The following is a 21,561-nucleotide window of genomic DNA, read 5'->3' on the forward strand; positions in this document are numbered from 1 at the left end:
TACCTTACAGCCACAGCAACACAGGATCCAAGCTGCATCTGCGACCTACACCACAGCTCACAGCAACGCTGGATCCTTGACCCCACTGAGTGAGGCCAGGGGTTGAAACGGTAGCTTCATGGTTCCTAGTCGGATTTGTTTCTGCTGCGCCTTGACAGGAACTCCCAGATTTTCTTTCTTTTTTTTTTTTTTTTTTTTTTTTTTTTTGTCTTTTGTCTTTTTTTTGTTGTTGTTGGTTGTTGCTATTTCTTGGGCTGCTCCCGAGGCATATGGAGGTTCCCAGGCTAGGGGTTGAATCAGAGCTGTAGCCACCGGCCTATGCCAGAGCCACAGCAACGCGGGATCCGAGCCGCGTCTGCAACCTACACCACAGCTCACGGCAACACCAGATCCTTAACCCACTGAGCAAGGGCAGGGACCGAACCCGCCACCTCATGGTTCCTAGTCGGATTCGTTAACCACTGCGCCACGACGGGAACTCCCCAGATTTTCTTACATTGAGATGTCTCAGCAGCTTAAGTACTCTTCTTTTTCTTCTTGGCTTTATTGAAATATAATTGACATATAACATTGTCTAAATTAAAGTTACATTTGAAGATTCTTTTAAAACCATTAATAACTCCATGAAAGAGGAGTTTGAGTGTTAGTTTCAAAGCTCTTAGCCTTATACTTGAGAATGATACTTGTTGTTTTTAGGGTGAGAGAAATACTTTTTTAAAGACTGAACATTGTTTCTCCTTGAGGTTTTTCCCTTTCATCCTTCCTTCTTCTCCCTCAGAAATAAGGAAAGTTCTGCATATATGTTGGCCTTTTTTTTTTTTTTTTTTTTTTTTTTTGCTTTTTAGGGCTGCACCCACAGCATATGGAGGTTCCCAGGCTAGGGGTCGAATCAAGGTACAGCTGCTGGCCTATACCATAGCCACAGCAATGTGAGATCCAAGCTACGACTGTGGCCTACGCCACAGCTCATGGCAATGCCAAATCCTTAACCCCCTGAGTGAGGCCAGGGATCAACCCCGCATCCTCAAGGATACTAGTCAGGTTTGTTACCACTGAGCCACAATGGGAACTCGTCTATGTTGGCCTACTTTAAGTAGAGTTTTTATTTGTATGTGAAAATAGTGAGAAAATTGGGTCCACGAGGTAGGTAGAGACCTTGACTTGACACAAAAGCAGTGAGGATGAAGGCAGTTTAGTGCAGTGGTTAAAATTGAGGGCTCTGGAGCCAGATTGCTTGGGTTCAGGTGTATATCTTTCTCTTTCTTCTCTGGGCAAATGACCTAATCCCTTGGCACCTCAGATTCTCCATCTGCAATATGGGGATAGTAGTTGCTCTCTCTTAGGGTTGTTATAATGATTAAATGATGAAATTCATGAAAAGTGTATAGCAATGCACAGAACAACAGAAGCCTTTAACAAATATTAGCTGACATAGTTTCTAGCTCAAGAAAAAATTTGAATTCAGTAGAAAATATTATATTAAAACTGGTAGTAATACACATTTGTTAGTCATGAAGTATTGGAGCTAGAAGATGTCTTTTACAACAGTTTTTATTTGAAACTCATGTTGTAAGGTGCATAAAACATAAGAGTATTTAAAGCAAGAGTTCCCTTTGTGGCGCAGTGGAAACAAATCTGACTAGTAATCATGAGGTTTCAGGTTCGTTCCCTGGCCTTGCTCAGTGCGTTAAGGATCCAGTGTTGCCACGAGCTGTGGTGTGGATCGCAGATGCAGCTCAGATCCTGTGTTCCTGTGGCTGTGATTGGACCCCTAACCTGGGAACCTCCATGTGCCGTAGGTGTGGTCCTAAAAAGCAAAAAAAAAAAAGGAAGTATTGAGGAAGAATGAAAATATAGCACCAAGAATTTAACCTCTGATTGATTATTCCTAAATTTAGAGTAGGGCAGTGGCTTTCTACCTCTGATAATTAGGGCAAGTCAGTGCTGTGCCATTTGCAGTGAATATTGGTTGTTGATTGAGCGCCTTTTCTTAGCACCCTCCTCACCCCCTTAATGGAATCATCAATATTATTCGGGTATCCTGCAATGCTGTAACTTATGGGACCCACTTCTGGCTTCTTTATCAAAGCTTCATCAGTCTAAGCTTCTCAAAGTGTGGTCTTTGGACCAGCAGCATTTGCATCACCTACGGACTTGTCAGAAACATTTGGGGACTTCACCACAGACCTGCTGAATCTAAAACTCTGGAAGCAGTGCTCAGCAGTATGGGTATAGACAGCCCTATAGGCTTAACATATGACTTTTAGTGTAGGGGTTCCACCTCAGATAACTTTAGGAGATGAGTCAAATAATATAAATGATTTTGAACTGTGGATCGTGTCATATTTGAAGGGATCTGCTGTTGTTTAGCTGATGGTCATTAAGAGACTTGTAGACCCAGCTTTGGCACATCTTGTCTTTGTATATGATAGATTTTAAAGTGCTGGCAACGAATTTTTTGATACCCTTATGGAGGCCAAAGAAAATTCAGCTATAAGCAAGCAAAACCAAATTCAAGAATGTGACCTTAAATTTAGGATCTCTTATATATAGGAGTTTTGTTGTAAAACTTGCTTCATATCACAGGTGTTACCTTAGGTTAAATTACTGATGTAGAAAATACTTTTGGTCATGGGATAAGGATAGTGTTAAGGGCTTTGATAAATGTTATATTGTTCTCTAGAATGAAACTGCTCTTTCATCAGCAGTGTTTTTTGAAACCTAGGAGATATTAGATACAGTTTTTTAAAAAGGCTTTAAAAATTTGATGGATAGAAAAGTTGTCCTTTAAAATTTTTATTGTTTTGCTTGACTAGTGTAGTTAAATCCTTGCTTTGTATTTATTGGTCATGTATATTTTTATATAAATAAATCTAATCTTCTGTAATCATTTGCTTATATGTCCTTTCAAATTGATTCATATATGTGAATTGTTTTCCCTAGCTCTATTTGCCTTTTAATGTGTATGTGTTTTTTAATTATAGAAGTTTTAAATTTGTGTAGTCAAATCCATCAGCTTTGTCAAATTCCCTTAAAAAATCCCCCTGGGGTTTTAATTGTACTTAGATCAAATCTATAAACTAATAACCCTCAGCAAAGCTTTGTGGCTGCCTTTCCAGCCACGCACACGTTACTGTGAACCACTGTGGATACACCACTCCCTTCCTTACCTCCACTGCCACCAATATTCATTCATTTGACATACATTTATTGAGTGATTACTACATATATGGAGATGGTTGGATTTGTGGGAATGTATTAGTCAATAAAACGAATTCCTGCCCTTTTGGAACGGATGCTGCTGAAGGAACAGGCAATAACCGAGTAAGTATATATATTAAGTGGTAAATGCTGTAGAAAAGAAACAAAGCAGGTTTGAGAGAGGGTAGTAGCAGCAGCAGCAGCAGCTTCACTATTTTGTGTTAGTTAGTCAGGTGCCGCCTTTGAAAAGATGACCCCAAGGAAATACGGAAACATTACCCAAGATTATCTGGGAGAAGAAAATGTTTCAAGACAAATTCATGTAAGTTAGAGAATGGAAGATGAGAATTAACCAGGAACCTTGTAGGAACTTTGGCTTTTACTCTGGATTAGACAGGAAGATTCTGAGCAGAGGAGTTAAGAGTAGTCCGAGGAAGGAGTCCAGGTGGGAGATATGGTTGCTTGGTTAAAGTGATCTGAGATTAGATGTACTTTGAAGGTAGAGCCAAAGAGAGTTTTGGGGGATTAAATATGGTTGTGAGAGAAAGAGGGGAGTTAAGGATAGCAAGTTTTTCAGCTTGAGAAACTGGAAGAATATTTTGTTGTTTGTTTTTTACAGAGAAGGAGAGGACTATCAAAAACAAATTTTTGGAAGAATGGTGAGAATTTTAGTTTTGGACACTTTATTTTGTACCTGGCCAGTGTTGTAGCCTTTACAGTGAACTCTGCTTCTGAAAGTTGCCTGGGAGGAAAGGTCTTGGTATTTGCAGGTAAACAGCTTGGTGGATGATTTCTCTCGGTGTCCACCACGTTGTCTTTAATTTCCTACTTCGAGCTTTATAAGTGTTACTGAGTACAGCCTCTGGCCAACTTGCTGATATTGATGGTGTTCAGATATGCTGGCTGAGGATCTTCTGTATGACTATGTCACACTACCTTTTTGAGTAGTGTTGTTTCTTGGATAACCTGATCCAGTCTGTAGTCCTTGGTGGACAGTCAGTGAATACCGTTTCTTATCATTTTATCTGTTGCAGCATCTTCACATTACCAACTAAATATCCTTGGATATCAAATACATTTTTCTACCTACTTTGATCTAGCTTTCATTTCATTATTTGAAATTTAAGGAAAGAAATGAGCTTTTTTTAAAGTTTGTGGAAGGGGTTGGCAATAGATGCCTTCACTGACTTTAGTTATTAGAAATTCAATATATGATATAGTGGTTGGAAATGAAAGTCTGTCTTTCCTCATGTGTCCCTACTTTTTTTGCCTTAATGCTTCTTGTGAGCTTGGGTTATTAGAAATTTCTGTGGTTTTTCAGAGATTAACCAGTATTCTTAGTTTCTAACTCTGTGAAACTTTAACATTCTAATTTTAATGAGTATTGAAAGGGAAGTTGGTGAAGTACAAATTGGTTTTCAAAAAACTATCTACTATCTGAAACTGGAAAAAGGATTTTTCTTAACCTAATGGTAGTGTGGATATTCTTTTCCCCCACACCGACCTTATCTATCATACATAGCATGTCCTTCCACTTCTTGTACTCCTGTCTATTTATTTCTTTTTAATTGGATTTCTGGGCTTATGACATTGATTTACTTTTAAAATAATGTACACCTGTAACACTGCTGTCTAGCTCAACAACTGCTATTATCAAAAACTTAGCTATAAGATGCAGCTCTGTTCTCTATCATTCTTTTTTTTTTTTTCCTTTTTAGTTGTATCATATACCTGTTTGTGTAAAAAAATCACAGGAAAGCCAGCAGACACTTTGTTAGGAGGGGTGGAAACACTAAGGCAGTCACAGAACATGCGTATATAGCCTTTAAAGCTTCCCCGTGATCTCTAGGTTATTTTGCCTATCTTTAGACTTTCTAGAAGAGACTATGCTACAAGTTATGGGACTTGGATTTTCAACATTATTTAACTAAAATTTTAAAATCTGTGTTTTGGGAGTTCCTGTCGTGGCTCAGTGGTTAACAAATCTGACTAGGAAACATGAGGTTGCAGGTTCTGATCCCTGGCCTTGCTCAGTGGGTTAAGGATCCAGCGTTGCCGTGAGCTGTGGTGTAGGTTGCAGACGCGGCTCAGATCCTGCATTGCTGTGGCTCTGGTGTAGGCCGGCGGCTGTGGCTCCGATTCGACCCCTAGGCTGGGAACCTCCATATGCCACAGGGAGCAGCCCTAGAAAAGGCAAAAAGACCCCCCCCCCAAAAAAAAAAGTTGTTTTTTTTTTTTTTTTTTTTTTTTCAGGTAGCTGTAGTTCATTCATTTTTATTGGTCCACTGAACAAATGTACTGTAATTTATCCATTCTTCTTGTGATGTGCATTTGCGTTTTCCCTCAGGTTATTTTATTTTATAAAACATATCCAGTGGAGTTACTCCAAATATTCATGCCTCCTGGTATATGTGTGCATATCCATGAATTAGAATTGCTGGGTGGTAAGGTATGCAAATGTTTAATTTTATTGGATAATGACTGATTTTATTATTATTGCTAACAAATCATTGCAGGCTGAATGGGTTGATTTTATTCTCACAAATTCTGGGTCAGAATTCAGGATACAGTTGGACTGGCCTCTCTGATTGAGGATGTCTGGGGCTTAAACTTGGGAAGATTCAAAGGCTGGAGGCCAAAACACCTGGGACTAGAGGGTCATTTCTAAGATAACTTCTTTACTCACATGTGTGGCATCTTGTTAGGGATGCCTAGATGGCTTTGCTAAGGGATCCTTGGCCAAGTGCCCCCATGCTTGGCTTCTTCAGTGTGACAGCCTCAGTGTTGCCAGACCTCTCAGGTGGTATCTCTGTGTTTAGCAGACAAGGTGGAAGCTACCTGTTCGTTTAAAATCTGGCCTGGGAAGTCACCTAGCATCACTTCCATCATATTCTGTTGCCTTAAGTGGTCACAGGCTCTCTCAGACTCAAGAAGAAGAGACAGAACTGATCTTTAATGGGAAGAGTGTCAAAGAATTTGCAGCCATATTTTAAAACTACCATAATACAGTTTTTTTCAAAAGTTGAATGTACCAGTTTGTTTTTAAAAATGTAATTTTAAACATTATTACAGCATTACTGTTGGTTTATTGAGATTATTTTGCCATTTAAAAAAACATTTTTGAGTACGCTTTTAGAAGCTGTAGGCCTGTAGTTTCTTGTTCTTTGTATAAAATAATTCACCAGTACCAAGCTATGAAAGAGTATAATGAAACTTTTACATGCTATTAGAAAAGTTTTTAAATCCTTGTTTCAAGTTTTTTGAAACAAAGTTGTTGGAGGATTATTAATGATGGCTTTTTACTGGCAAAGTTAGATTGCATTGTACTTAGGGGTGAAGGGAGCCACTGGTAGAGGCTGAACAAGAAAGTCACAAGATGGAAATCAGTTGAGTTATTACTGTTCCTTTTGATCTATATAATGTTTTGTGCCTTAATAGAAAAAACTCAAAGTCTAATAGGTTATTTCACTTTATCAGTATTTCCTTTGAGGAATATATATAACTGGCTATTTCTTTTTTTTTTTTTTTTTTTTTTTTTGTCTTTTTGCCATTTCTTGGGCCGCTCCTGCGGCATATGGAGGTTCCCGGGCTAGGGGTCGAATCGGAGCTGTAGCTGCCAGCCTACGCCAGAGCCACAGCAACGCAGGATCCGAGCCGCGTCTGTGACCTACACCACAGCTCACGGCAACGCCGGAACCTTGACCCACTGAGCAAGGGCAGGGATCGAACCCGCACAAGATCTAAATTACTGAATGTTTAATTTTTGTGTAGTGGCAAGTTTTTTTAGTTGAACATTGGATCTAGTTTTCACTCTCCCATAAGTCTTAGCAGATCAGTTGCTTTATCATATCTGTAAGAGACTTGGTTACTGGAGTTCTTTGTTTTCTTCCTTGATTCAGTAATTCATAACGAATTTTAAATAATCAGAAAATATGAAAGGAACCAAACTATTTCTGTCGTATTTTTGAACCCTGCAATCTCCCTCTCTCACCTTATGGTAACTACCCTGGGGGATAACTCACTCTGTAGCAGTTATTTTCCTGGTATCTGTGAGCAGCTTACGCATTTTATGGTCACCATGATTGTGATGACCCTAGTTGTCTGTGGGGAAGCATTAAAAGCTGCAGGTGCATGTTTTGCAATTCCCTTAGCATTTCTGCTCCTCAACAAAGGTTATGTTTATTAGCTTCCCTAGAGCTCTTTGGGTTGTTTAACCAACTTTTGGTGGGAGTGGCAGTATCCTGCAATAAACTGTTTCTCTCCACATGTCATAGTGAGGTTTTTGTCTTTAATTTAGTTTGAAATCACATATAGGCCTGCTGTATTGTATGTGTGAATAATACACCTCTAAGATTATCTTCATCTCTAGAAAGTATATTTTTCTTTGGCTATCTGTTCAGGAGCTGTATAATTGGTAGTGCCAGGTGGTGCTATAGAACTGTTACTTCTACCCGTAGTTGTATACTCTTTGCTCTAATGCAGCAGGGGAAGAAAGAAAAACTGTTGTAACCTCTTTTTGTTCTTTAAAATATTTATGCTTGGAGTTCCCGTGTGGCTCAGCCAGTAAAGTACCTAACATTGTCACTGCAGAGGCTCAGGTTGCTGCTGTGGTGTGGGTTCCATTCCTGGCCCAAGACTTCTGCATGCCATGGGTGCCACCAAAATAAGTAATTATGCTTGCCTTTCTTATAAAAATAGCTAAGGAGTTCCTGTCGTGGCTCAGGGGAAACAAATCTAGTATCCATGAGGACTCAGGTTTGATTCCTAGCCTTGCTCAGTGGGTTAAGGAGTTGGCATTGCCGTTAGCTGTGGTGTAGGTTGCAGGTGCGGCTCAGATCTGGCATTGGTGTGGCTATGGTGTAGGCCAGCAACTATAGCTCTGATTCAACCCGTAGCCTGGGAACCTCCATATGCCATGAGTGTGGTCCTAAAAAGACAAATTCAATTAAATTACGTTAATAAAAATAGCTAAGTGTTGTAAAAGAAAAGTTGGAGCAAATTGTGATGTACAAATTTCAGTGAGATGGACCTTTACCTGGAAAGACCTTTAGAGAGTATCTAAATCAGAAGGAAAGACTGGCAAGAAAAATTGTTCCAGACCTTATTAGAATGGAATCTTTCTGTGTGATGTGATTTATAGCCTTCTGGAAAGAAATTAACATTTCTGTTAAAATGCTGAAGCAATTGTTTGATGTTCTTTATTGAGATTAAGCCTATTTTGGGGAAGCTAGTTACCTAATCACTCAGATGACTCACTTTCAATGTATTATTAATTAGTAGGCACTTTGTTTGTAGGAACATTCCTTAAACTATGAGCAGGATATTGAGTCTCCTGTTTATAATGTGACACTTAGGAACAAAGATGGGTAGAATTTTAGAGCTAGAAGGACTCTAGTGATCAGTTTTGCAACTTGGGCCGTGGGATTGTAGATTGGATTAGGGCTTGATTTCCTTTAATGGCAGGATTCTTTCTTTTTTCATTATACATGTTGCCATTTGGATTAATTGATATATGTTTTTTTATTTTTATATGGTCCCTGCTTATTTCTAAGAATAAATCATCAGGCTTAATTTTATATATTTTTATTAAGAGGAAAATGTCAAACATGGTAGTATCGGTCAGGTAGTCTTATTTCTGAGTCAGTAAAACAGGTGTTAAAATTTTAAAAGATGGGAGTTCCCGTCGTGGCTCAGTGGTTAATAAATCCGACTAGGAACCATGAGATTGCGGGTTTGATCCCTGGCCTCATTCAGTGGGTTAAGAATCCGGCGTTGCCATGAGCTGTGGTGTATGTAGGTCACAGACGAGGTTCCAATCCCGTGTTGCTGTGGCTGTGGCGTAGGCCTGCGGCTACATATCTGATTAAACTCCTAGCCTGGGAACCTCCATATGCTGCAAGTGCAGCCCTAGAAAAGACAAAAAGACAATATTTTTTAAGACAATATTTGAGTCACTGTTACCTGTGCCAGTTAGTTACAGAAGTCAAAGTAATTTTAAAATCAGAATGTAACTCTTAACTCATGTTGGCATGCCATATTCACTTGAGCATCTTTTTCTGATGTTTGCTTTTTAAAGCTTGACTAACTGAATTACCTACTGACTCTGGGAAAGTCATTTACTTTTTTGGTTCTTATTTTGATCATTTAAAAATTGAGATGCTTGGAGATAATATCTAAGATTTTATGGGATTTTAAATTTTTTGGCATGTTTTGAGAGAGAGGTTTGGTCTGTGAGGGCTAACTATATCATTAAAAAAATTTTTTTTCGTTGTGGGGAGATGAGGTATAGAATACATTTATGTGGTAAATAAGAACTTGACAAAATAAATTTTAAGTTCATATGGAAGAGTGTTCAAAAGTTGCCAAGAAAGCTTTGAAATGGAATATCATATGTATCACATAATTCAAGATCCGAGCTATTGGTAAATGGTGTGAAGGAATGTGGTAGTTGAGATGATGTGAGAATTATGTTCTGCGTGTGAAAGCATCCAGAATATTCATAGTACCCTCTGCAAACATCCATTCAAATTGTGTATGATGTGAAGCATATGGATCAAGTATCTTGCCGGTAGTTTTCACTTTGTAACATAGCTTTATTTATGTATCTTTTTTATAAGAGTGTAGACTATAATTTCATGTTTCCCACCTGGGCGAGAGAGGCCAGGGTAGTTTATGAGATCTTTTGGCACCAAATGAGAAAGAGGTTAGCTTCACTGTAGGATTATGTTGGTTTTTATCTATTGCATGGGAAAAGTTAGAATCATAATTCTCCTTTCCCTCCCCTCTCTCCCTTCCTGTTTTCCTCCTTCTTTTTAAACAAATATTTGACTACCTTCCATGTGCCAGGCATTGTTCAAGATACTAAGGATGTGATAGTGAAGAGACAAAATCCCTCTTCTCCTATAGTGTTCTAATGGGGGAAACAGACAATGAGTAAGGTAAAGAAGATAATTAAAATATTTTGCATGTAAGTTCAAATTGTAAAACCAAGAGGAAGGATTGAAAGAGTTGTGTGTGTGTGTATAGGTGAAGGCTTGCAATTTTAAGATAGGGCAGTCAAGGGAAGTCATCATTGAAGTGACTTTTGAAGAAAAGACTTGAAGAAAGTGAGGAAATCTGCCTTGGGAATAGCAAAGAAAAGGCCTTGTGGTTAATGCCTTGCCTGGAATGTACAGTGAATAGTGCTGAAAGCTATGGTTGAATGGAATGAGCCAGCAGGAGAACTGGAGACGGGCCAGACAAGTAACAGGAATGAGGTGGTGGGTGTTGCATGACCATTTGGGGCAATTGTAAGGATCTTGGGCTTTTGTTCAGAGATGGGAAGCAACTAGAATGCATTATGGAGAAAGGAGTAACGTGTTCTAACTTGTCCCCCACCTTTTTTTTTTTTTTTTTTTAAAAAAAAACAGCCACACCTGTGGCATATGGAAACTCCCATGCTACGTGTTGAATTGGAGCTGCTACTGCCAGCCTATGCCACAGCAACAGCAGATCTGAGCTGCATCTGTGACCTATGTGGCAGTTTGTGGCCACACCCAATCCTTAACCCACTGAGCAAGGCCAGGGATAGAACGTGCATTTTCACAGACACTATGTTGGGTTCTTAACCCACTGAGCCACAATGGGAACTCCCTAACTTGTCCATTTATACATCACTTTGCTGTATTCATGCTGACTAGCTTGAATGTAGTTACAGATGAGAGCCAGACCATTTTGAAGGCTCTTGTAATAATCTGGGCAATTTCAGCCAAAGTAGTGTCAGTGAGGTGGCAAGAAGTTATTGAATACTAGGTATATTTTGAAGATAGTGCCAATAAGATTTGCTGATGGACCGAATGTGGAGTGTATGTGTTTTGTGTTTGTGAGAAAGGTTATGAATTTGAAGTTAAGATGGACACTAATTTTTGACCTGAACAGATCTATCCAGTCACAGTGGGTTTAGGGTGGTATGAGGGATGGGAAATGGGCAGGGGCAAGGCATGGAATTGATTTTAAACACAGTTAAGTTTGGGATGCTTTTTAGAGATTCAGGTGGAAGTGCTGAAGGCAAGTTGATACAGGGATCTGGGATTTGAGGGGCAGTCTAGGCTAGAGATAAGAATTTGAGGGCCAGAAATATAGATGATACTTAAAGCCATGAGATTGGGTAAGACCACCTAGGAAGTGAGTATAGAAAACAAGATTAAGGAGTTCCCGTCGTGGCGCAGTGGTTAACGAATCTGACTAGGAACCATGAGGTTGCGGGTTCAGTCCCTGCCCTTGCTCAGTGGGTTAACGATCCGGCGTTGCCGTGAGCTGTGGTGTAGGTTGCAGACGCGGCTCGGATCCCGCGTTGCTGTGTCTCTGGCGTAGGCCGGTGGCTACAGCTCCGATTCAACCCCTAGCCTGGGAACCTCCATATGCTGCGGGAGCGGCCCAAGAAATAGCAACAATAACAACAACAACAACAACAACAACAACAAAAAGACAAAAAAAAAAAAAAAAAACAAGATTAAGAGGTGTGGGCAGTTGGAGTCTTAGAAGGAATTTAAAAAGGCAAGAGAAAAACCAAGTTAATATGTCTTGAAAAACAACCGAAGAAAGTAATTAGAGGAGGAAGGAGTGATCACCTGAGTTATAGATAAAAGATGATAAGGACTGAGAATTGGACATTGGATTTAGGACATTGGTGACCTTGACTAACTGTTTCAGTGCAGTAGTTGGGGTGAGAATTTGGATTTAAGAGATGATGGTAATGGGTGAGAGAGATTAGACATAGTGAATATGTGTGTAAAAAAGAAAGAGAGAAATGGGGTACCGAAGTCTCCCCTAGCCCCTTATTGTTAGCTGTGCTGCAAGGCTAGCCTGGTGTCATGGGCGGTACTCTTGGGAAGTGAAGATTCTGTCTGGGCCACTTTTTATTCAGTTTCCTTCTGTTGAACGGAATTTTTTGATGTCCTGCCACTATGTTATTCTTAGTCCTAAGATCCTTAACCAGTTTACCCTTCTCTTCTACTTTGCAGAGTTTTTCTTTGGTTGCCTCTTGCATTATTTCCAGGATTAACAGGAATGAGCTGAGAGAAAGAAGTCTACAGCATCTTGCTCAGACCAGAAGTTCTACTTATTTCTAAGGACTGATAAATTAACTAACAAATTGATTTTTGACTCAGCTTCATTTTCTTGAAGATGTGTCTTTGGTCCCTAAACCTCGGTAGCTCTGACTAGTATTTCTGAGAGTAAGTTCTTATACCCTTCTTGCATAAGAACTGTGTAAGAGGCTTTTTATTCAAGCAAAGCACTAAAGTCGGAATGACACTCCTGGAGTTTGAACGCTGATAAGAACTTTTGTTCTTTCATCTTTCAATAGTTGGCTCAGTCATAGTAGCAGTTTCAGAGCCAGGATTTGAAATTCAGTCTTCACTGACTCTGAATACTATACTCTTTCCAACAAGCTCTTTTTTATTTTTAAAATGAGGGTGAAAATGTTTCTTTGTAGGAATTCTATTACGGTACTACAGTTAATTTATTGGGCTAAATACAAAGTTGTACTGGAGCTCCCATTGTAGCTCAGTGGGTGAAGAATCCAACTGGTACCCATAAGGATGCAGGTTCAATCCCTGGTCTTGCTCAGTGGGTTAAGGATCAAGCATAGCCACAGGCTGCTACATCGGTCACAGATGCGGCTCGGATCTGGTGTTGCTGTGGCTGTGGTGTAGGCCAGTAGCTGCAGCTTCAGTTAGACTCCCCTAGCCTGGGAACTTCCATATGCCTCACATGCAGCCCTAAAAACAAAGTAATCTTTGATCTAGAGTTGGTGAATGATGAAGAGAGGAGGATTGTTTTTCTTTCGATCTTAGTTGTGATGTTTGTGAGAAGGTTCTAACTCTTTTGCTGCTTATAGTGGGTACGTTAAATTGGAACAATGTGTGTTTCTCTGTGTTAGCAGAGGATGGGTTCCTGCGACATACTTTTTTTTTGGGGGGGGGAGTCATTTCTGGCTGCCCTGCAGCATATGGTGCTCCTGGCCCAGGGATCAGATCAGAAAGACCTAAGCCTGGAGTTCCCGTCGTGGCGCAGTGGTTAACGAATCCGACTAGGAACCATGAGGTTGTGGGTTCGGTCCCTGCCCTTGCTCAGTGGGTTAACGATCTGGTGTTGCTGTGAGCTGTGGTGTAGGTTGCAGGCGCGGCTCAGATCCCGTGTTGCTGTGGCTCTGGCATAGGCCGGTGGCTACAGCTCTGATTCGACCCCTAGCCTGGGAACCTCCATGTGCCGCGGGAGCGGCCCAAGAAATAGCAAAAAGACAAAAAAAAAAAAAGAAAAAGAAAAAGAAAGAAAGACCTAAGCCAAAGCTGTGGCAATGCTGGATCCCTAACCCACTGTGCTGGATGGGGAATCAAACCTGTGTCCCAGCACCTCCCAAGATGCCACCAATCCTGTTGTGCTGCAGTGGGAGCTCCTAAATTGGAAAATCTGATCCTTGTCAGTCTCTTGCTTTGGTGAGGGAGCTGGATCAATTAATAGCTACTTTTAAATGTTATGGCTCCTGGGTAAATGGTATTTCTTAACTATTTAGGATTTTCAAAGGACGAATTAGTATCACATATAGAATTTGAATATTCTAACCAAAGTTTTTCAAAGGAGGAATTAGTATCACATACAGAATTTGAATATTCTAACCAAAGTTTGATTTTTGAAAGGCTCTAAAATAGAATCTACCCTAAAAAGATGAATTTTCTAGACAGAAAAGTAGAAAGAAATTTGATGGGTTAACTCCAGAGGAGCCATTCTGGATTAGCAGTTCTTTGAATTACTATATTTCTTTTATTGTGCCTGGCAGATTATATGTTATGTATATGGTACCATGTTTAATAAAAAGTCTTACAGATGGTCATTGAAAAGAATTTGATGTACCTCATGATTCTCTAAAAGTTGAAAGTAGTATGTATTTCAGTCTTTTTTTTTTTTTGCCATTTCTTGGGCCGCTCCCACGGCATATGGAGGTTCCCAGGCTAGGGGTCGAATTGGAGCTGTAGCCACTGGCCTACGCCAGAGCCACAGCAATGCAGGATCCGAGCTGTGTCTGCAACCTACACCACAGCTCATGGCAACGCCGGATCCTTAACCCATTGAGCAAGGCCAGGGATCGAACCTGGGAACTCATGGTTCTTAGTCAGATTCGTTAACCACTGCACCACGGCGGGAACTCCATATTTCAGTCTTAAACATGAAAAAATTGAATGTACAAATAATTTATCAGCTATCTACAGAAAAATAGTAAATTAAAGGTAGTTTAGAGGTGTCAGTTTATAAAGTTCAAAAGTGTGGACTTTGTGACGGGTATAGTTAGTAAAATTTACAATGTAGGAAATTCTAAAGGACAGATAGCTCTGTTTCTTCCATAAATAATATGCGAGGACAGGAGTTTGCATTGTTGCTCAGCATTTACGAACCTGACTGGTATCCAGGAGGACACGTTCAATCCCTAGCCTTGCTCACTGGGTTAAGTATCTGGTGTTGCTGTGAGCTGTGGTGTAGGCCAGCAGCTACAAATTTGACCCCTAGCTTGGAAACTTCCATATGCCCCGGGTGCAGCCCCTGAAAAGATTAAAAAAAAAAAAAATTCGAGGACAAAGAGGAAACCTTTTACAACTTTAAGATGTATTAACCAAACACAGTATGTGGGTCTTATTTGACTTTGATTTGGATCACTAGTTTTGATAATTGAGGAAATTTGACCAATAACTAGATATTTGACATGAAGGAATTGTCTTCTAAAGTATGAAAGTATTTTTGTAAAGTGAATTTACTTTTTAGAGACACATACAAGAATATATACCAGACGTAATCTGATGATGAGAATTGGCTTCAAATTTAATCTGTAAGAGAGGAATAGGTGTTTTGGATAAGATTGGCTGAGTTGATAATTGAAGTTAGTTGATGGATAGATATGTAGGAATTCTTATCCCTTAACTTGTGTTTAAAGTTTTTCATTTAAAATAAAAGCTCTGAGATAAATGAAAGAACATGAGCCAAGATCAGTATTGCTTCTCTTGTGTTACAATATTAACATGAATTAGAGTCTTCCATGATTTCGCCCTATCTGTATCCAGTGTTGATTCCAGTGCATTCTTCCCCTTGTTCACTGAGTGCCAGCTCTATAGCCTATATAAATGTTGTTTCTTCTTCCTAAGACATGTCACAGCCCTCAGTATCTTCTATATCTCTACCCCTTATTTAGCAAGTTTCTTTATTCAAGTCCTAACTTTTTCTTTGGAGCTCACGTTAAATGTTAAAACATCAGAGAAGTCTTCCAGATCCCCAGTCTAAATCTGATGTCTTAGTTATGCTCTCTTATCTCACATTTGTGTGATTGTTTATTAATATTTGTCTTTCCCATTAAACTCTAGGCTTAATGAACACTGTCCTCCTTTGTTATTATCATATCCCCAGCATCTTGTATAATCCCTGGTAAATAATAAGTACTTAAATATTTGTTAAATGGAGGGGAGAAAGGAAAAATAGTTCCTGGTAGGTTGAAAGCTTGGCTGAAATACGCAAATCTCATTTCAGATTCAGAGGTAATCTGGTTTAAGCAGTAAGACAAAGGGGTTAAGTGTTCAACCCCCCCGGAGTCTATATCAGGATGAATTGGCAGTTGAGAATTGGCTCTGGTGCATTTGTTTCCTATTGCTCCAAACAGCTCTAGAAAGCTGATATAACCTAGTTAGAATGACAGGTACAAACTGTCTCTTAACCCATTCTCATCTATAAGTTTTATTTTACAGCTAAAACATGGGGGATATTTGATGCTAGACAACTGGTTATTTTTTCTCCCTTGTGCTTTACTTCCCACATCTCTGGGGATGAGGGTGATGTCGGTGAAGTTGTAGCTGAATGCAACGTCTGTTCTGATGAACTACTCTGGATTTTCTGAGAGTAGAACTTCTTTAGGTTGTTATGACATTCAGCATTCTCCTCTGTTGTATCTTTTTATGATACGGAAGTGAAATTCAAGGTTATGTCTAATAATTGCTCTTTCCTAATACACATTTTACTTTGCAGTTAGAATTACAATTTTATGACTCCTGTGATGCTGATGTTGCCATTATTTCTGGAGATCAATTTACATATCTAGGATAATACAAAGTAAATAAAAGTGAAAACTTGACTTAAACCCATCTTCTTATTCTATTTTTTGCACACTTCTTTTAAGTTAAGTAGCTAATAACTTGTATATATATATTTTTAATGTGACTCTTAGTAATGTCAAGATTTCCTTTCTTCCTTCTTTCCTTCCTCCCACAGCATATGGAGTTCCCAGGATAGGGGGTCTAATCGGAGTTGTAGCTGCCGGCGTACACCACAGCTCACAGCAACGCTGGATCCTCAACCCACTGAGCAAGGCCAGGGATTGAATCCTCAACCTCATGGTTCCTAATTGGATTCATTTCCACTGTGCCATGATGGGAACTCCTGAAATAGTTTTTGGTTAAACATTGTATTGTATACTTTCTGTGCCTAGTCATTTTACTTTCATCTTGTTAATAGAACTTTTGTTTGCATAAAAGGAAAGAATTGGAAATAGGATTGAAATCAGAATCAAAGATGGAATTACCACCATTCAGGTTTTTGCAGGGAAAAGTGTAATCCACAGGCACTGTTCTAAGGGACTTGGAGATTTTCCATCCTGGAATAGAACTAGGTGACTTAAAGGCAGTGCTAGGTCAGGTTTTGGACATGGTTCAATGCCTGGCTTTAGTGTTAATTTTAGATAAGTCAGCTTTTGCTGCAGTTTATCTTTGAGGAAAAGAGAGTACAGTATCTACCACTGCTGTTTGTGGCAGTGCTTTAAGCATTGAAGATAGGTTTTATCAGATACGAAGAGTTATATTAGCAATCTCTTTTAAACTCATTGACAGTAAGTTGGCAATAAGGGATATTGCAAATCTTTAACTTCTCTCTGTGTTAGTAGAAATTACATTCCTTGGTTCTTTTCTTTCAGCAAAGTTAGTGGTAGCCATCTGAGTTAAGTGGTTCTTAAGGTATGGTAGAAAAGTTTTTATCATTTTTGTGTTTTGTCTATTTTGTGTATATCTCTTGTATTTTTCACTTTAGCCAACATGTAACCGGAACCCTAAATTTTCTAGTACTTTCCACTATTTAGTTTTAAATGTTTATAAGAGCCTTTTTAGAGGAAATGATTCTTTTGTTCAAGTAAATAGTTATTCTTTGATAGCACAGAACATCTTATATTCTGGACATATATTAATATTCTACTAACCCTGTAAAAAGAACTATTAGTTATATGTTAACAATAGCTAAAAAAAATCTATTTATACAACTTACACTATTTTATACAAGTAAATGGCTATTCATGTGATACATGAATACAAAAGCACGTATAGATACTGTATCTTTCTGCATTTAGGTAACCAAAAAGCAATTCATTGTGTAAAAGTTTAATGGATTTTGGAGTTCCTGTCATGGTACAGCGGAAATGAATCCCACTAGGAACCATGAGGTTGCGGGTTCGATCCCTGGCTTTGCTCAGTGAGTTATGGATCTAGCATTGCCATGAGCTGTGGTATAGGCCAGCAGCTACATCTCCTATTAGCCCCCTAGCCTGGGAACCTCCGTATGGTGCTGGTGTGGCCCTAAAAAGACAAAAGACGACCAAAAAAAAAAAATTTTTTTTTAATGGATTTTTATTACAGCACATGCAGAGAACAGAAATTTACCAGTAGAAGTTTATACAAGCAAAGAACAAGATATTGGTTAAAATGAATTCCTACTCAGTAGTACCCCAATACATGTAGACATATTTGGTACACACTGGGATAAAGCACCCAGCAGAACACCACCTTAGAAAGCATCTTAGTGTTCTGAACAGACAATATAGAGAAGTTATTTCACTGATTGTTAGCACAGAGTAAGCAACAGGAAAGAGTTGTAATCCACATCTTTTTCTTCATTATTAATAATGACTGCATTAGAAACCAGTTCATCATTATATTTACATGAGTAATATAAATGATATAAATACAAGGTTGCAGACAAACCTTAGTGAAATGTTCTTTTTTGAAGTCTATATTTAAGCATGACCCTACTTTTAAACCTCTGTCTCTTGTTTTGAGCAGCAAATTATCAGAGTAATAAATTTACATGTTGAATGTTAGGGGCAAACTGAACTTTTGTGTCATGTTGCTTTTGTTAGGAAACAAAAACACTCTTATCTTACGGGTCGAAGCTGCCATTCTTTTTTTTCTTTCTTTTTTCTTTGGTCTTTTTGCCTTTTCTAGACCCACTCCCTCGGCATATGGAGGTTCCCAGGATGGGGTCGAATCAGAGCTGTAGCTGCTGGCCTAAGCCACAGCCACAGCAATGCAGGATCTAAGCCGTGTCTGCAGCCTATACCATAGCTCACGGGAATGCTGGATCTGACTAAGGCCGGGGATTGAACCCACAACCTTATGGTTCCTAGTCGGACTCGGTTCCTCTGCGCCATGATGGGAACTCCAAAGCTGCCATTCTTAAACTGTGTTTTTGTTCTGCTCTGCTGCTGGTGTGTGGTAATACCCTCACAGCTCACCTTAGACTTAATAGCTATACACCTCCCACCTTTGTTAAAGGTTCAGCTTTCTGTCCATGATGCTGGTCCAAGACACTTTTGGACACTTGGGATGAGGTTTTCTATTTTTTATTAATTAATTAAAACATTGTAACAACTTCCTACAGAAATCACTCCTGGTTAGAAACTGTCATAAAACAAATGTTATTTGTAGAATGAAACCTGTTTATAAGTTAGGGGTTGCAGTCTTCCTTTGGTTGCTACCTGTCTTTAATAAGTTTATTAAGCCAGTCTCCAAAAATAAAAAATTACCAGGAGGCTCGATTTTATATTGGTATTTAGAATACTTGTTTAGCAGCCTGTTGGTTTTTGACCTGAAGAAATATCAAAAGAAAAAAGTGTATTTATCCATTAAAGTTCTTGTGAACTGAAATGTTTTAAGGAATTTTCTTTTTGTACTTGCAAATTTTTAAAGTGTTTTGTTTTTCTTTCTTATTTTTTTCCTTGACATCAAAAAAGAAAGAAAAAGAGAAAGATTGTTTTGGTTAAACAAGTGTCATCTTTCCTGCCCATTCAGAGTGCTTGGTGTCCTGAAACACTTTTGTGAGAAGATTTAGAGCTAAGTTCAGGATCATTGGGAGAGACTGCCAGGATTCTTTGTCCACCAAGGGTGACTAAGGAGGAAGTGCTGTAAATTGGCCAAGAAGCTATGTTTCCCTTGCTTTGGTTTTCAAAATAACAGTATTATTTTGGCTAGCCACTCTCAATTGTTAAAACAAATTTGTCTGTGAGAAACTGTCATTAGATAGATGTTGTGTTAATTTTATTAATCACTTTTGGCTTTGAGTTGCTACCTTTTATGGTATTTGACTCTTCTTCTACTTTGTTTCCTTGAAGATTTAGGATTTGTAAAGAAGCAGAGAAGCTGTATTCTTATACTTAAGAGTGACAAGAAGAAGTAAGGTTTGAAGAGATTTTATTTAAGAAAAGTAATATGTGAGTTATGTTAGGAGTGGTAGCTGAAGAGGTTATTGAGGCAGCCCAGTGATGATAGATGGGGTCTTGGTACTGTGGTGGCTTCAGAAATAAAATGAGTACAAGGAGATCCTGCTGAATAGCATTGAGAACTTTGTCTAGATACTCATGTTGCAACAGAACAAATGGTGGGGGAAAAAATGTGATTGTAATGTATACATGTAAGGATAACCTGACCCCCTTGCTGTACAGTGGGAAAATAAAAAAATTATTTAAAAAAATTTAAAAAAATTAAGTACATATTCAAAAAAAAATATTCAGATTAATAAAAAAAAAAGAAATAAAATGAACCTGTAGAATCTGGAGATCTTGCAGGATAGGAGGATTGTGAACCTTGAAGAGTAATGCAAGTTGGAAGTGAGATACGAGGGTTAAGTAGCTTTGCTTCTGGTGGTGGGGCGGGGGGGTGGATTTTTATAGTTTAAGAATAATCTATAGGTTATTACTTGCCCTCTTGAGATTCTTTCCTGAATTGGGCTGAAATTAGACTAACATTGAACCAGATGTACTTAAAAAAAATGTTTATATATCTTGTGCTGATTCCATCAAGATTAGGGAACTATAAAATGCCTTGTTTCTAAAGAGAAGTAATAGGACGGAACTTTATCATAATGATTGGCTTAAAAGTTAGTAAAATACTATTGCTACCCTTGGTCTTAACTCTTATGGTATGATTAAGTGTTAACTCATATCTATTCCTACTATGGCTAGTTTTAGTCTCTTCTATTATAATGTAAATGTTAAAGTTTGCATATAGTCACTTCAGATTCTTAGTAGTGCGTATGTAACCTGATTGGAATTGGGGTTAAGGGCTGTATGACTGCTGCTTCTTTCTTGAAGTAGAATTTTGTGAAAATTCATGAAATATTTTGGAATATACCAGATGCCAGGGTTACCTATTAAAATTGGTATTTTCTTTTTTTTTTTTTTTTTTTTTTTTTGTTTTCTTTTCCCACTGTACAGCAAGGGGGTCAGGTTATCCTTACATGTATACATTACAATTACAGTTTTTCCCCCACCCTTTCTTCTGTTGCAACATGAGTATCTAGACATAGTTCTCAATGCTATTCAGCAAATTGGTATTTTCTATCAGACTTTAAGTTTTTAAAGATAAGTTGAACATTGTATTACAGTTATAGCTCAAATCCAACTTCTAGATTCCCCTTCCCAGAAGCAATGAGGACCTTGATCCTGAATTTACCAGTTATATGCATTTTTTATGCATTTACTATTTATGTATTGATAACATGATAACAATTCTTATTATATAGTTTTTCCACTCCACATTATTGAGGTTAAGTCATGTCGATACATATAGTAATAATTAAATTGATAAACAGTTCTCCCATTAAATTCCTTTACTACTTGTATGTATAATAATACTTACTTTTGTCTAGCTTATTTTTAGTTTTTATATTTTTCCATTGAACATTGTCCTCTGAGGTAGTCAGTTTGTAGTTAATTTGTCTTTATTGCTATAGAAAATTTCATTAAAGGGATAAATTATAGTTTATCTATTTCCCTACTTTAGAAAATTAAATTGTAACTAATTTTTAGTTATTACAAACTCTTACAGTGAATCTGTTTCTTCATGCAGATGTGCAGGTTATATTTTCAGAAATAGAATTTCGTGATGACTGGGTGTACATATTTTCCACCTAGCTAAGTATTTACATATTATTCTTTAAAAATTGTGGTGCCAGTTTTTATTGTTGTTGGCAGTGTATGAATTGCTGTTTTCTACATTTCACCAACACTGGGTTTTTCCAATCTGG

The 21,561-nt window shown here is 38.4% G+C and overlaps 1 protein-coding gene across 6 annotated transcripts in view; it reads left to right on the top strand.

Annotated features, from left to right (window-relative positions):
• KANSL1 (KAT8 regulatory NSL complex subunit 1) overlaps nucleotides 1–21,561 on the top strand; it is a 195,302-nt gene that overhangs the window by 110,226 nt on the left and 63,515 nt on the right. The window lies entirely within an intron of this gene.

This window comes from Sus scrofa, chromosome 12 (genome assembly GCF_000003025.6).
Source record: "Sus scrofa isolate TJ Tabasco breed Duroc chromosome 12, Sscrofa11.1, whole genome shotgun sequence".
Lineage (NCBI taxonomy): Eukaryota > Metazoa > Chordata > Mammalia > Artiodactyla > Suidae > Sus > Sus scrofa.